Below are 17999 nucleotides of genomic sequence, written 5' to 3' on the forward strand. Positions count from 1 at the left end.
TCTCTTTTCTCATTTGTAAAACAGGGCAGAAATACCTCCCCAAGAGAGTTATGAAAATGACATGATGTAACATATGCAACATTTAAAATGCCCTTCTACCCATTATAGACCCTAATATGGTAATGCATTAGTATTGGGTAACTTAGTGAGCTGAGAATCTTCTGGATGAAAGCAGGGAAAATAGGAAGTTCTCTGGCCAAATGAAGGAAAGGATTAGGTCAGAAAATTTTCGACTCTCAGGTATGCCATATCTCTTTCTACTCCAGAAAATTCCCTTCTGGAGGAAAAAGTGAATATAGGTAGGAAATAGATACAAGCATCATAGTAGTTTTGAGAAAAGGGAAAGTGATCACCCATAATGCAACTAAGGACATGATATCAACCTCAAGTCTGTGGAAATTCTGGCAATTCTCCTTCCCACACTTGTACAATTCTACACATTTTATGAATTATGCCAGGTGAGTGGGACTCTAGATGCTTTAAGATTTCACATCCTAGAAAGGTGGGAAAATATCACTGGCAGCAGCAGAGGTGAAAGAGAATTTACAATGAATCATCTAGAAGGTCTCAACATCTGTATACAGTCTTGGATTTGAGATATTTCCAGGACTGCTGAGAAAGGGAAATGTCTCCTCAAATAAAATATATCAACAAAGTATCTACCTGGGAGCATGATAGCAGGTTGTGTGCATTATGGTATTGTCATTATCTCATCTCTATTGTAAGAGAGAAAAAAACGCATCTTAATTATCTTTGTTTCTCTCAAAGTATGAGCTCATAGCTCTGTGCATAATAGGCTACAATAATTTTATAATTGTTTAAATTAAACATCCAAACACTAAATTTGCCTTAGAAAAGTCATTTGACTATTGCGTATCTGACTATGACAATTCCGCATCGTACTTTTGACAGCTTCTCAAAATTGTCCCAGCACTATGACAATTCCATATCATACTTTTGACAGCTTATTGTTCCAGCAGCTACCTCCAGACCTGCTGCCCAGCAGTCTGCTGCATCTAAAACTCACAGGGAGTGAGGCTCTTCGGCACAGAGGAAAGAGTCAATGTTCTGAGCACTCTATGAATGGAGTAGAGTTGCCCTGTGATTTCTTCATTATGAATATGCTGGTGACCTTGGCTGAATTATGCTACTATGATGTGTTCCTTACACATTTCTTTTTCCTGGCTTTTGTCTAATTACCTTCATTCCATTCACCAAGGTGGCTGCTCCTGTATGAAGGTTTTATCTTATTTTTTTCTGCGTTTAGTCTAGTGTAGCCAGAGGCCAATAAACATGTCCTTCATTCTTAGAAACCAATGGCAATTCAGAACCTCATTTACTGAGGGCTTTGTCCTGCCACTTTCTGTTAAATGGAACTGGTAGAAAAGCAGGGGAAAGTTGGCCTGACTCTGGTTTTGACACTGCATTTTCAGAGCTCGCATTCTGTTGGAAAGAACAATCATTAAATGGGTCAGCAAGCTCTGGATTTCAATTTGGGGAGTTTCACTGAATTTAAATTAGTTCTAAGGTTGTGAGAAAAATGGTTTGCTTGCTATTCCATACCAGCAGCGTAAGTCTGAGAAGACAGTGGCAGGCTGTTGGGGAAGAATCCTAATGGGAGTCTATTGTTTAAAGAACCTTTTCCGTTCTTAGGTATGCCATATAAAGATCTTCCTCTTTTAAAAATCCATCAAAGGGTCATAGTTTGTAAACTCTGCATACATGCAGAGAAGCAAATTATAAGTAGTCAATACATTGGGGCCAGGCGTGGTGGCTCACGCCTGTAATCCCAGCACTTTGGGAGGCCGAGGCAGGCGGATCACGAGGTCAGGAGATCGAGACCATCCTGGCTAACACAGTGAAACCCCATCTCTACTAAAAATACAAAAAATTAGCCAGGCATGGTGGCGGGCGCCTGTAGTCCCATCTACTCGCAAGGCTGAGGAAGGAGAATGACATGAACCTGGAAGGCGGAGCTTGGAGTGAGCTGAGATTGTGCCACTGCACTCCAGCGTGGGCGACAGAGCAAGACTCCGTCTCAAAAAAAAAAAAAAAATTAGTCAATACATCAACATTTTGTATAGTGCCTACTTAGAACAATGACAATGCCAACTTTCAAAAAATTTTATTCATGAATTCTTGCTGTATCCAGTCTGTTCTTAATGAAATGTGATGTGAAATGGAAACAAGTTAGATTACTGATAGTCAAGAATCCCTGAAATACTACCTCACCTCTTGAAGGTCAGTTTTTATAGGGATAAAATGAGATAATCATTCTTACTTTGGTTGTTAAATGAGACTTTTTCTATTGCCTTGGAGTTTCAGCAAAATTTGCAAAGCTGAAGACAATAGATGATAGTTGAATCCTTCCTTATTCTAAAGATTAAGCTGAGCAGGAGCCTGGGAGCCTCTCCAGTGTTTACTGTGACCCTCAACCTCCCATCGCAATAGAACAAGAGAGAAGACTAGAGAATTTGGGAAACACTCCTAGAATGTGAACCCAGTAGAAGTACTGGGGCATTTTCTCTCCTCCCTCTGTCAGGGAGTGGAGAGCGTGATCCCCAGGTCAATTAGTTGGAGGGACTTTAAGAGGATGTTCAGAGAGATGTCCTGGCTGCAGGTGTTTTAAGTTGTGCAAAATCATGGTGAGGTGAAAGTGAGAGGCTTCTGGGAAGGCCTTGAGTTGTTCCCTGAAAAGTGAGGCCCATAGAAGATGCAGAGACTCTTTGCTGGAAGAATGCTGGAGTGGGAGGCATGGAGAGAGAGGAGAAAAGGATCAGGGTGGGGCCTGCCCTTCTCCCCATTTGGCAAGAATACATACATTTCCTGTGAGCCAGAAGGATGCTGTTAAATTCAGTCAGTCCTGAGACAGGGAGATTTTGGCAATCAGTAGAGAGTTGGTGGCAGGGAAGCCTACAGAGGCCAGAGAGAGACCCCTTTGGGACTCTTCTGGGAAACTGCAATTTAAAAGACAGTGTGTGTGTATGTGTGTGAGTATGTGTGTATATGTGTGTGTGTGTGTGTGTCTGTGTGTTTGCGAGTGCCTCCTGAAGAAACCCACCTGTCCTCTGGCAAGCAGCCTTTCATTTGTATTGATAAGTGAATACATCAGTGTCCAAAACTTTTTGTGATTTTCTTCTAATTTGCAACACATGCGCCCCTCCTGAAGTGCAGACCCACCAGCACTGGTCAGTACCTCAAGGCCATGAGTGTCACGATTTTCTTCTAATTCGCAACACATGCACCGCTCCCCAGGTGCAGGCCCACCTGCCCTGGTCAGTACCTCAAGGCCATGAGTGTCAAGACTGAATGTAAAACCCACCTGTGCTTAACGAGCGCTGAGAAAGGAAAGCTCTTGTGAGCATGATCACAAGGACTCTGTGAAAGAAGATTGTGTTACATAAATAAAGTCATTGTAAGCATTTCCATGTTACTCTGATAGAAACATTTCTGAAAAATCCATCAAGTAGTGTTTTTTCCTGACTTAAATAATCAAACTAAAATTCTATGGCCCTGAAAACATTTTCCCAAAGTATTATGAAAGCAAATAAGTAATTGAATTTAATAAATGATTAAAATCATAGAAACAAAAATAGAGATAAACAAGTTGTAAATGTTTATTATTTTAAATCATTTCAGTTCACTTTCAGTTCTGGTTCATTGACACTAAAATTTAAAGAAAAATATGGGCTAGAAAATATTGAACAGAAAAATCACTTATCTGCCATAATGTCTTCTGAATTATTCCTGTTTGTTTTTCACACCCCCTTTTCCAATATTTTAAAGCTATATTTTCATGATAGCATATTCATTTATTCAAATACAGATTTTTCCACGTGTGTTGTAACTTGTGTTTACGCTACACCAAAAGAGTGTGGGGAGAGAGAGATGCTGAGAGGGCAAGATAGTAATTCAAAAATGCAGCCAGGGATTACTTGAAAAAATGCAGAACTCCACAACACAATGGGTAGCACTTTTAATTAAATTTATAGTCGAACTGATAATAAAATTGGTAATTTGACTTGTATTTTCTTTTAAATCTCCTTTAATTCTTAAAAATAAGATACGGTAGTGTAATTTTCTATTCTGAGTTATACTTGTTCAGATTCAAGCTCAGGGCATTGTTGTTTCTGAGGCATCTGCCACAGAAAAATACATAGGACATATATTCTAAACCTTTGCAATAATCTCCACAAAGATGTATCTGATCAGTTACATAACAGCTGGAACTTACATGGGCCTGCAGGCCCTTTGTTCAAAAAACTAATCATTTTTTCCTGGTGGTATCAAGTGATAAGGGTAGAAATCACTCCTTTTCTTGACACCGGGGTCAAGAGAGGCAGGCTTATTTCTTTAAGCCTGTAGAGATCTACTTTGAAAAGAACTGAATGGTATGCAGCATTTTTCAATGCCAAATGGCCTATTTAAGATTTTTATCAGAGATTCTTATTTCTAGTAATGTCAAGTTTTGATATTCAGATCACACCCTCAATGAAAATGCCTGAAACTCCTTAGACAGAGTAAAGAGCTGACAAGAAAGGAAAAAGCTCCCTGGCCAACACCTAAGAGGAAATGAGAGAAAGAGAGTGCACCAGCGCAGCAGATGGCTAGAGCCACTTTAGCCCGGAGGGTATTTGAGGAGCCCAGTGATTTGGGGTCCACAGATGCTCAAGGAGAGGAGTCAAATGGGGAATGCTCTGCATTAATCTGAGATCCCGAAGGGCACCCCTCTCAGAGTAGAAGTGAATTAGACTTACACCTCCACCTCACTATCACAGGGAACAGCAGGGAAATGGCTGCTTCGGGTCTTAGGTTGAGTTTTCACACAGCTGACTTTAAAGACTGTGTTAGCAATCTAGGAGAAATGGAACCAATGAGAGATTATCTATGTATCTATCTATGAATTATCTCTCTATTTCAATATCTATCTATTTATTTTTGAGATGGAGTCTTGCTCTGTCGCCCAGGCTGGAGTGCAGTGGCATGATCTCAGCTCACTGCAAGCTCCGCCTCCTGGGTTCATGTCATTCTGCTACCTCAGCCTCCCTAGTAGCTGAGACTACAGGTGCCCACCACCACGCCCAGCTAATGTTTTGTATTTTTAGTGAGACAGAGTTTCACCGTGTTAGTCAGGATGGTCTCGATCTCCTGACCTCGTGATCTGTCTGCCTCGGCCTCCCAAAGTGCTGGGATTACAGGCGTGAGCCACCACTCCCGGCCTCAATATGTATTTATTATAAGAAATCGTCTCATGTGATTATGAAGGCTGGAAAGTCCAATGATCTGCCTTCTGCAAACTGGAGACCCAGAAAAACTGGTACTAGAATTCAGTCCAAGTCCGAAGGCCTGAGAAGCAGGGAAGCAGAAGGTACAAATGCCAGTACAAAGGCTGGAGAAACTGACAAACAGTGTCCCAGCTCAAGCAGTGGGGCAGGACAAAAAGGGACAGATTTTTTTCTATTTCTGACTTTTGTTCTATTCAAGTCCTCAACAGATTGGATGATGCTACCCACATTGGGTAAGAGTGATTTACTTTACTGGGCCCACTGCTTCAAATGCTAATCTCATCCAGAAACACCTTCACAGACTCACTCATAAACAATGTTTAATATGAGCGCCACATGGCCCAATAAAGTTGACACAAAAAATTAACCACCACAGAGGCAGATTTGAGTACAAATAGTTTATTGGCAGCCTTGGCAGATGCTGTGTTATGCAACCTATATTCCCTCTTCATGAAAGACACACTCATTCCCTACATCTATGAGTGTGGGTTGCAGCTGGCTGTCAGGTGAATGCCTCTCTAGGACTTGCCCTCAGCTGAAGAGAGCTCCTCATCCATGGTCACCCCTTCCATGGTATCAGCCACATCCAGTGACTTGTTTGTGCAGGGGATATACAGGCCTGGCCTCCTTGTCTGAAGGTGAGAAATCTCTGAAGGTCATTCCTATTCTGAAGCTCCCTGTGGGGTCATTTGAGGCCTCTGCTGAAACTGCATTGTGGTTTAGCTTTTCTCTCTGCTCAATTCTGCTTAATCTGCCTTCACAGATCCTTCAATAAGCCTCTTTTATATAAAATCTCAGAGACTTGGAGTTTGTTTCCTGGGGAACCAAATGACAAGAAACAATTCCAGAGAATGTGGATATAAGCTAAGAAAGGGAAGAAGATGAACAGATTGTGTTAGGCAACCGATTACTGCTCAGGGAAACTGCAGCTCAGTCCCACTGCAGAGCCCTGTGAGATGGCACAGAACATGCCTCAGAGGGACAAGGACATTTGACTATTTTTCACCAACTTTCTTTTTTTTTTTTTTTTTGAGACGGAGTCTCGCTCTGTCGCCCAGGCTGGAGTGCAGTGGCACAATCTCAGCTCACTGCAAGCTCTGCCTCCCGGGTTCACGCCATTCTTCTGCCTCAGCCTGCCGAGTAGCTGGGACTACAGGTGCCCGCCACCATGCCTGGCTCATTTTTTGAATTTTTAGTAGGGACAGGTTTAGTGTTAGCCAGGATGGTCTCGATCTCCTGACCTCGTGATCCACCCGCCTCGGCCTCCCAAAGTGCTGGGATTACAGGCGTGAGCACCCAGCCCCAACTTTCATTCATCATCAATTGAGAGTTGTTCTCAGGACTGTCCACTGTCATGTCCCCAGCATCACCAGCCTGCCTGGAAAATATGCCAGCACTCTTCCATGATCCCAGGAATATCAGGGGTCATGCAGTAAGAACCGCTTCAGGAATGGAAACGAGTTTTGATGGGATGTGATCAGAACATCAATGACAGCCACTGTAATTTGATTCTGAAGGAGCACAGTAAAATAGGAAAAGGGAAATAAACTCAGTAGTTGTGGCAAAGATCCAGTTCCAATGTGAATTCACGCCCCTTGCACACACTACCTCTCCATGGTCCATGGATTTGACACCCTGTAAACTTGCTTCAACTGGGTCTAGACTAGTACTGACTCCAACAGCCTGAAAGAAGGAAGTTCAAACCTGCTGTAAAAGAAGAATCCATCATCCTAGGTATTGGTAAATACCCACGTATATATTCTTAAAGAACAATATAAAGAAAAAAGTAAACATAAATTCAAATTGAGAAGTTGAGGAGGTACAGAGAAGGAAAAGCTGTTGAAGCAATAAAAAGAAAACCTAGACTTATAAGGACTCTGGCTATTGGACTTGTAAGAGATTGCACAACAACTAGTTTATTATGCACACGAGGAAAAACATAAACTTGAGTTTATTTGCAGCAATAGAACTTTATAAGATGACTAGGCATATTTGAAAAAATAGAATGTCTGGAAATGAAAATAAAAATTTCAATCAATCTGAAATTCAATACTCAGTAGAAAGATTAACAGCTGACTAGAATGTGCTGATAAGAGAAATGACAGATGTGTCACAAGAAATTATGAAGGATATAAAATTGAAGAATATTAAAATGTGTGGTAAGAAGACAAGGAAAGTATGCTTGTAATTGGAGTTCCAGAGTAAAAGAAGTGGGGCCAAAATTATTTGAAAAATTAGTTGCCAAAATTGTGCAAATTTGCTGAAAGCTAAAACCCACAGATCAGAAAATCTCAATAAAGCCCAAGAAGAATAAATATAAAGAAAACCACACCAAGTCACAAAAGCTATTGCTTAAACTGTGTGATAAAGAAAAATATCTGAGGCAGAAAAAAAGACTAATTACTTATAGAAAAGCGAAGATAACAATTATAATCTGACTTATTACCAGAAACAGTGCAACCCAGAAAAAAAAATAGAATATTTGAAGTTCCAGAAAAAAGTAAAGGTTGTCAAACTAGAATTTTATACGTAGAATGAATAATTTTTAAACATGAAGGTGAAATAAAGGTGAGAGACTCCTTTGCCAGCAGATCTGTACTACAAGAAATGTTAAGGAAAGTTCTTTAGGCAGTGAGAAAATGATACCAGATACAATTTAGATCCATGCAAAAGGATGAATAGTGTCAGAAATAGTAAACTGTGGCATATTCATACAACAGAATGCTATTAACAATATAAAGGAACAAACTACAAATACACATAAAATGTAAATGAAGAATATAAAATCCTTAAAAAGATTTGCTGAATGGTACATATTCATACTGAAAATTTTCATTTATGTAAAGTTGTAAAACAGGCAAAACTAATCTATGGTGAAAAATATCAGCAGTAATTTTTTTGGAAGTGTGGGTGAAGGATTGGCTGAGAAGGAACATGAGGTTACTTTCTGAGTTCATGGAATATTTTATATTTTTATAGAGGTTTGGGTTTCAGAGGTGTATATGCTTTTCAAAATTCAATAAATGTACACATTAGATGTGTTCATTTCATTTAAGTAAATATACATCTAGTGATAAAACTAAACAGATATTGGATTCTGGTTAATAAGATGCACGCTGATTATCTCTGGGGAGGTCTGCCATCTGCAATTTACTTTGAAATGTATCAAAAAGAATAATTAATAAATTGATAGAAAAGTAAATAGGCATATAGTAATATGGGAAGATAGAATAAAGATGGAAGCTATACAGGTGCTCACTGACTTCAACTTTGCTCTATATTGGAAATTGTTCACCATAAAATTTTAAAGAACAATGAGGGCCGGGCGCGGTGGCTCACGCCTGTAATCCCAGCACTTCGGGAGGCCGAGGCGGGCGGATCACGAGGTCAGGAGATCGAGACCATCCTGACTAACACGGTGAAACCCCGTCTCTACTAAAAATACAAAAAATTAGCCGGGCATGGTGGCGGACGCCTGTAGTCCCAGCTACTCGGGAGGCTGAGGCAGGAGAATGGCGTGAACCCGGGAGGCGGAGCTTGCAGTGAGCCGAGATCGTGCCACTGCACTCCAGCCTGGGAGACAGAGCGAGACCCCGTCTCAAAAAAAAAAAAAAAAAAGAACAATGAGGAAAAATATTAAAACCCAAATTATAAATCTAATATTGAAAAATGCTTCATGACATTGTGGATTTCTTAATGCAAGGCACAAAGAGAATGAACCATAAAGTAACAGAGTAATGAATTCAACTACATTGTACTCAAGAACTTCTCTTCATCAAAAGACAGGATGAATAGAGCACAAAGACGAACTACTGGGCACAGGATGATATCTGCAACATATAACTGACCTAGTTTCCAGATCCTACAGAGAACTCCTACAAATCAAATTATTGGTTTAATTTAAATCAATTAATGAAGAAAAGTCAGGAAGCATAACAGAAATATTGAGCCAAATAATTGCTTGGGAATTTCACCAAAAAGGCAGTCCAAAGAATGCTTGGTAACATGTAATTAACAAATGTTAATTAAGCCCCCAAATACCATAAATATCTCAACAGACCATGTATATGTAGAAAGTCTAAAACACATCATGCTGTTGAAGACGCGGACGAGTGAAACTATCCACTGTTGCTGTATTTGTTAAAATTACATCAAGAAACTATCTGACATTATCTAATAAAGTCAAATATGGAAAAATATGAAAAAATGAATTCATCTCTACATGTATAGAGAAAATCTCACATATATGTGCCAGTATAGTGGATGTAGAATACATTTCATTTCAGGCTTGTACCCCCCTTCCCTAAAAATACAAAAAAAAAAGAAAAAAATCAATCAATCCACCAACTTGGAAAGAAACAGAAACATAATGTTGAACAAGAAAATCAAGACACAAAAGAAAACACATTGTATGAGTCATTCACATAAAGTTCGAAATGAGGCAAAACAAATCCATATTCAGAATGCATATCCAATTGGTGAAGCCATGTAGAAAAAATAAGACATGATCATCAGCAGCGTGAAGATAATGGTGCTCTTAGAGGGCAGTGACGTCCCTTGTGCCTGGGCAGGGCTCGCAATGAGTGTGCTCCTGGGGCGCTGGCAGTGTTCTATTTCCTCACCTGAGTGGCAATGACATGCTTGGTCATTTTATTAGTTAAAATATACAGATATGTAAAAACATAAATATGTTTAATTCACTTTTCTATAGTCATGCTATATTTTACAACGAAAGAATCACGCCAGGCGCAGTGGCTCACACCTGTAATCCCAGCACTTTGGGAGGCTGAGGCGGGCGGATCACTTGAGGTCAGGAGTTCGAGACCAGCCTGACCAACATGGAGAAACCCCATCTCTATTAAAAGTACAGAAAATTAGCCGAGCGTGGTGGCACATGCCTGTAATCAAAGCTACTTGGGAGGCTGAGGCAGAAGAATTTCTTGAACCTGGGAAGCAGAGGTTGCGGTGAGCCGAGATCACACCATTGCACTCCAGCCTGGGCAACAAGAATGAAACTCTCTCTCAAAAAAAAAAAAAAAAAAAAGAATCAAAATACTGCTTTTCATAAAACAATGTTATTGATAATGATTCTATATTTTGACATAAGCACCACAAAATGGCGTTTTTGTTGAAAAAGAGTTTATCCTCTGACTTTTGACAATCTCTTTAATGTCTTTTAGTCTCTATCTGCACTCCCCCTCTGACACACTTTTTCCATAGGATATTGTGAAGAAGAGGGGGTTCAACCCAGGGAAGGATACCCCCAAAACACACACTTGGTACTGCATCAGTTGATGATTTTCCCCAAAGAGACACAGTTTGTCTATAAATCCTGATGTACGCCTCCAACAGAAGACGAGGCGCTCTGTTACACCAGTGGTTCTGTGTGATCTGGATGACGCTGGCACCTTTCCACCACTAGGGTTCTCTCTCACATTTGATTCAGGGTCATCAAACACAAGAGCAGGTGGTAGGCATCAAGGATGCATAATGAGATAGTAATAACCAAGCCATAGTAATAATTATAAAAACAACAGCTAATTCTTATTAAGTACTTATTATGAGCAGTGTATTAGTCAGTGTTCTCTAGAGGGACAGAACTAATATGAGAGATGTATATATGAAGGGGAGTTTATTAGGAGAATTGACTCACATGATCACAAGGTGAAGTCCCATGAAAGGCCGTCTGCAAGCTGAGGAGCAAGGAAGCCAGTCCGAGTCCCAAAACCTTAAATGTAGGGAAGCTGACGGTGCACCCTTCAGTCTGTCCCGAGAGTCCCTGGCAAATCTACTGGTGTAAGTCCAAGAATCCTAAGGCTGAATTTGGAGTCTGATGTTCGAGGGCAGGAAGCATCCAGCACGGGAGAAAGATGAAGGCCAGAAGACTCAGCAAGTCAAATCCTTCCAATTTCTGCCTGCTCTATTCTAGCCGCGATGGCAGCTTATTAGCTGGTGCTCACCCGCATTGAGGGTGGGTCTGCCTCTCCCAGTCCACTGACTCAAATGTTATCTCCTTTGCCAGCACCCTCACAGACACACCCAGGAACAATACTTTGCATCCTTCAATCCAATCAAGTTGACACTCAATTATTAGCCATCACAGGCAGGCAGTGTTGTAAGTACTTCATGTATATTACTTCATTCCGTCCTTAATACTTCTTTGAAGTAGGAGCTATTGTATTTCCCATTTTTCAGCTCAGGAAACCGAGGCACAAGTCAGTCGCTTGAGGTAATACAGCATGTGAGTGTCACAGCTGGATTTCAGAATCAGACGTTTTCCCTCACACTTCCTGCTCTTGACTACCATGCTATTTGGTAGGAAACAAGTTTAAAAATATTATCTACTTGTGAAGATTGTGTTACTGTTATTTCTAATACAACACAGGGAATTAAGTAATGCATACATGTCTTTAAATCTTTAACAATGTTGCACGTAACATATGTCTTCAAAATCAATAGTTGGGTGATTAGAAAGTATATATGGAAGAATAAATAATGAAGGGTGAGTTTTGAATTGAGATGAATATAACGAAATCTAGATAACTTTACTGCCAAATGAATATTTGATTCATTTGAATCAATGGATGACTATAAATGGCTCTATAGTCCCACAAATAATTCGATAAACTGATCTTCAACTCTATGAAGAAGCGTGAAATGTAAAATTGAGTAAGCAAGCTATCTCCAATTCAGATCAGTCACAGTTTAAGATTTTATGCTTTTGCTTTTACTCATCTCTACTTTATTTTTCAGTTATAATACAAATATTCTTTTTCCAGCATTACTTTTAGAGTTGCCAAAATGTTAATTTACAGTTGGATTTTTTTTTCTGTTATCATTATTATGACACACTTGGCTCCTGGCTCTGTACTCCCAGATACTAATGAATCTAGCATTGCTGCACTGTTTCCAAACCCAACATGAGTATAGTAACTGTGTACACTTCTCAATAGGGCTCAAAAACTCAACCAGGGTGCAAATAAGCCAGCTCTAAGCAAGAGCTCCTCTTACGAGGTGGAGAGACAGACAGCCAAATCCTACTTGCCGGAGGGATATAATTCATGCATAATGTTTCTATGAAGTGTTGGAACTAGGAGTCAAAACTCCTTAACAATTTTGTTGCAAGCCAGCCCCCTCCACAGGTTTCAAGTTAACTCCAGCCTCAGTTATGTGGCTGCTGATCCTCTGAAGGCCTGAGAACTGAACTGTTGTGAAATTAAAGAAGAGAGTTGTGTTAGTTCTTGCACTGCTAGAAAGAAATATTTGAGACTGGGTAATTAATTTATAAAGAAAAGAGGTTTAATTGGCTCATGGTTCTGCAGGCCATACAGGAATCGTAATGCTGGCATATGCTGGGCTTCTGGGGAGGCCTCAGGAAACTTATAATCATGGCAAAAGGCGAAGGGGTAGCTGGCACCTCACACAGCTGGAGCAGGGGGAAGAGGGTGGGAGGAGATGCCACACACTTTTAAACAACCAGATCTCCCAAGACTCACTCACTATCACACAGAACAGCACCAAGGGGGAGCTCTGTCCCCAAGATCCAATCACCTCCCACCAGGCCCCACCTCCAACATTGGGGATTACCATTCCTCATGAGATTTGAGTGGGGACACAGATCCAAACCATATCAAGAGTGAAAAGTTCTTACTCATTGATTTGTGGAGAGGCCACAAAAGTTGAGTGCCACTCTTGAAACATATGTCTAAAGAAAAAAGTTGAACTTTAGAAATCAAGCAGAATTGCTGGCTGTCAGCCAATGAACAGTCAAAAGATACAACTGGCAAGGGAAAGGTAGTCTGAGTTGAAATGATGGAAAGAAACATTGCTACCAATAATAAAAATCAGAGGAAAGATTATATTTTTAGACTGCCAACTCTGTTAGCATATGTTGTTATTTTTAATCTTTAATATTTTTACAAATGAAGACAGGGAAATTAATATTTATACCAGAGAGAATGAAACATTAAGCACACATTCAGTCCATGATTGAACTCAATGTTCTCTACCTCACAGTACATTATACCCACTCCTTTAATTAATTAATTATTATTATTATTATTATTATTATTATTTGAGACGGAGTTTCTCTCTTGTTGCCCAGGCTGGAGTACAATGGTACGATCTTGGCTCACTGCAACCTCTACCTCCCAGGTTCAAGCGATTCTCCTGCCTCAGTCTCCCGAGTGCCTGGGATTACAGGCACCCGCCACCAGGCCTGGCTATTTTTTTATATTTTTAGTAGAGATGGAGTTTCATCATGTTGGTCAGGCTGGTCTCAAACTCCTGACCTCAGGTGATTCACCTGCCTTGGCCTCCCAAAGTGCTGGGATTACAGGCATGAGTCACTGCGCTGGGCCCACTCCTTTAATTTCAGGAACACTAACCTCACAGAGGGCCTCAGTAGGCCCTGCAGTCTTCTCATACTTTCTCTTCTCTTCACCTTTCTCTCACCTAATGGTTGTCCCTGACTAGCAGTGTGACTTTAAGCAAGTCATTTAACCTCTCTATGTCTCAGTTTTCTCCTCTGTAAACTGAGGATAATAACAATACCTCACGTGATTGTTAAGAGCATTAAAGACTATTAAAAATCCAGCCCTTAGAACTGTGCCTAAACCATAGCAAGAGTTATGGAAATTTGTGGCTGTGATTCTTACTTCACCGACAAAAGTGCACCAGAGGAGCATTTCCTTGTGCTCTGTCATCTGACCATCTGTATCTTATGCCAGTCCTCTTATTGCTGTGGTAATGATCTTTATCCCTATGTAGGGTTGATCTTTGCACTTTTAAGCTTAATGTGTTCTCTGAGCAAGACCATTTCTTCAGCAACTCATCCTTGTTTCGTTGAATTTTCCTTCCCCGCTGGATAATTGCAAACAACCTAAAAGCATACTGCAGCATCTTTCGTCTCAAAAACAGATAAGCAAACACAAACTCCATTTCCTCCAGCCTTTGTCCTATCTGTGTTGCCCCAATCCCTGCAACAAAACTCCATGAAAGAGTTAGTGTTATGGTATTTCACTACTCTAACTCTTCTCCTTTCTTGATTGCATTCTAATTAATTTTCCTCTTTCTCTTTCTGTCAAACTGTTCTTTTCATCATCACCCTAACACCTATGTTGCTAAATCCAATAATTAATTTTTCTCTTTGTGACTTGATTTCTTGTCATGATGCATGTAACTAGTACCTCTCAGGCCCCCTTGAAAGACTCTTTTTCACTCGGCTTCCAGGACATCACAGTCTTCTATTTTTCTCCTACTGATCTCGTTTTGCAGGTTTCTCCTCATCTCTTCTAAATGCTCAAGTACCATAGTGTTGAGTCCATGAATTTCTGATTGTTTTCCTTTATCCATGCTCACTCTCATGGTGACCACATCCAATCTAATTGCTTTAAAATGCTTTCTCTAAACTGGTAGCTCCCAAGTATACAGCTCTAGCCTGGTGCTTTCCCGGAACTCCCAGCAAATAATTCTAATTGTGCAGTCAATGTTTCCTCCTACATATCTTTTCAGCCCTTTCCAATTTATATATTCAAATCCAAATTCTTAAGCCTAATCCTTTCAGTTTCACCCTTTTCAGTAAATGACTACTCAATCTTCTTGTTGCTCCATCCATTGGTGCTATCTATGATTCTTACCTTTTCTTCAAAGGTCACGTGCAATCCACCAGGATATCCTCTTGATCCTATTTTTAAAGTATATCTGGAGGCCAGACGCAGTGGCTCACGCCTTTAATCCCAGAAGTTTGGGAGGTCAAGGGGGGGTGGATCACAAGGTCAGGGGATCAAGACCAGCCTGACCAATCTGGTGAAACTAAAAAATACAAAAATTAGCTGGGCGTGGTGGTACACGCCTGTAATCCCAGCTACTCAGGAGGCTGAGGCAGGAGAATCACTTGAACCTGGGAGGCAGAGATTGCAGTGAGCCAAGATTGCGCCACTGCACTCCAGCCTGGTGACAGAGAGAGAATCTGTCAAAAAAAAAAAAAAAAGAAGTATATCTGGAGTCTAAATCACTTTTCACCACCTTGAATGTAGCCATCCTGATCTAAGCCACCACCATCCCTCCTCTTGGTTTTTGCAATAAATCTTAAGTGATCTTCTTATTTCCACCTTTGTCTCATTTCAGTTTATCAACACAACTGTCAGAGAGATCCTTCAAAATATAAAAAAAGATCATGTCTCTCCTCGGCCTAGATATCCTCTGCTGGCATTCATCTCAGGGAAGGAAAATGTAAATCTGTACAGGAGCTTCCAAGGACTTATGAAGCCAACATGAGTTCCCCGATGGTTCTGCTGCAGCAACCCTGTCTTCCTGCTCTCACTGAACACAGGAGGCTCATTCCCAAGTCAAGGCATTTGCATTTTCTGTTTCCTTTGCCTGGGATTTTCTCCCATCAGATATCAGCATGACTTCTTCTTTATCTTTTTCCATCTGTGGTGAAATATCATTTCACCCTCTTTCTTTCACCCACTTTAAATGTGCAAACCTCCCTAACCTCAGTGTTTCTTATCCCCTTTCCCTGTTTTAAAAATAGAGGCTAATACCGTCTGACATGCTATGTGTTTTACTTACTTGTTTATTGTTACTTTCATCCTCCAGAACCTAAGATCTTTGAGTGTGGAGATTTTGGTCTATTTTGTTCATTAGTTTATCTATCAAGTCTAAGAATATTATGCAACACAGAACAGTTCTCAATAAATATTTGCTGTAGGAACGACTCCAAAAAATTTTGTATCTTTTCTTCACATCTTCTTATGGTGTACTCTCTGATTTGTTAACATTTTTACAACATGAGCTTATTCTATTCTCATAACAAAGCTGCAACCTACATTATGCAAATGTATCTCCATTTCACATATAGATGTTATACTTTAAAGGGATTAAGCGAGTTGCTTAAGATTAGTCAGACCTCAGTGCTATCATTCTAAATCCGTGCTACTGCATAATTCAATAAAAATAATGCTAAATTTTCGCTTTTTAAAATTAGTAAAAAGAAAAAAACTCCCCTAAACTTTTTGTCCACTGGTTGATAATAAAAGAAAAAAGAGTCCTACAAATACAAATACTCAGATTTTTTTCATTTCTTTCTTTCTCAGCATTTATGATTGATTCATGAAAGATTATTGAGTACTACATTGAATTATTCACTGGCATTAGAACATATAATGTATGGGGGTTACTGCTTTTTATGTCCACATACAACATCACAAACTGAATATTCTGGTAGATGTCTAACAGTATTGTATTCATGATCATATTCAAAATGATTAGTTGTAAGCTAAGCCTTTGGATTTGCATGCTTATTTGGTTTTAAACCAGTTGAACACTACAATTTGAATGCTTTTTGTTTTAGCTAAAGAATAACCTATTAACTTTTCCTGGAAATGTATGGAATCAGGCAATACAAAAAGAAATAACGCTGAGAAGCACTATTAGAGTCAGGATGCGTAAAGGACTGGGGTGAACTCAGTATGATTTGGGAGCAGGTGTTAAATAGACAAGAATCTACCACAGTCCCTTAAGGCAGTATTGCAATACATCTCTGGTTCCCTCACTATTTATATTTCCATTCCTTTCATATTTTCTCAGATGTTTCTATCTGCTATTACTCAAGTCATTCCCAGTTATGAATTTTCCTATGACTTTGATTACAGGATGTAATCTGCTGCATTATATAGTAGACTTGAATATAATCTGCTGCATTATATATAGCTACTAATAGGAGGTTCTCACTATTTTTAGGCAAATTCTTGTTGTTCCTTTTTCTTTTTTGACACAAATCTTTGACCTCCCTGTAATTGCATTGATTGTTTCTAACCCTGGCTGCCTTCTCTGTACCCATTGTCTTATAGGCCAGTGCACTACAGCTGTCTCATTTGTATAATTCAACAAATGTTCCGAGAGATAGAATTGTGAACACCATTGTTTCTAGCTGTAAATAGAAGCAAGTTGCTTTGTGTGTTTCTGGGTAATTTCATCTGTGGTTTCCATTCAGATACTCTTACAAATGGTCTTGTTTCAGAAACAATTTAGTTCCTCCCTCCTCAGCCCTATCTCACTAAAATGTATGTGATACATAAACTTAGCAAAAACTCACTTCTATTTAAATTTGCCAGTTCTAGCTCTTTGTTCTATTCACCTTTATTGTCTGCTTACCTCGTTGTAATGCTCTAATTTATATAAGTAAAGATCTTGAACACTGGAAGGCAGCAAATTACACAGGACCTGTGTAGTCTTGAAGAGCAGATGTGACGTCTTACTTTTGTAACCCCACAGTTCCTAGCACGGTGTGTGCAGATTGAATAAGTAGATATCTGTGAGTTATATTATAACATTTTAAAATTCCACCACACTTATCAAAGTGGGAACAGGATGCACATTTCAACCTGCAGCCTCATTTTTTCTTTTTTCTAATTTGTTTACCTCTCACTTATCACTTTCAAGTTTTCACTTTCACAGTGTAAGCCTGTAACAGTGAGCAATAAGCTTTTCTCCCTATATTATTACCCAAGCTAATGCCATACATATTGATTAAAATATGAAAGGTGAGAAACACGTCATTCACCTTGTAGAATTTTTGAGAAATATTTGAAGTGTTAATCAGTCAAATGATAATGAATACCAACTATCTAGTAACTAATAACTTCATCTAGTGGTAGTAATAATACTTTACATGTATTATTCCATTTAATCCTCAAGACAGCTTAGTGT

General features: G+C 39.7%; 1 long non-coding RNA gene across 1 annotated transcript in view; it reads left to right on the forward strand.

The window, feature by feature from the left end:
* Window positions 1–15968, forward strand: part of LOC129528988 (uncharacterized) — an 82356-nt gene extending 66388 nt beyond the window's left edge. Inside the window, exon 5 of the long non-coding RNA XR_008674348.2 lies at window positions 15414–15968. This is a non-coding gene — a long non-coding RNA (uncharacterized lncRNA). The remainder of the gene's footprint in view (window positions 1–15413) is intronic.
* Window positions 15969–17999: the final 2031 nt, after the last annotated feature.

The sequence above is a fragment of the Gorilla gorilla genome, chromosome 1 (assembly GCF_029281585.2).
Source record: "Gorilla gorilla gorilla isolate KB3781 chromosome 1, NHGRI_mGorGor1-v2.1_pri, whole genome shotgun sequence".
Classification (NCBI taxonomy): Eukaryota; Metazoa; Chordata; class Mammalia; order Primates; family Hominidae; genus Gorilla; species Gorilla gorilla.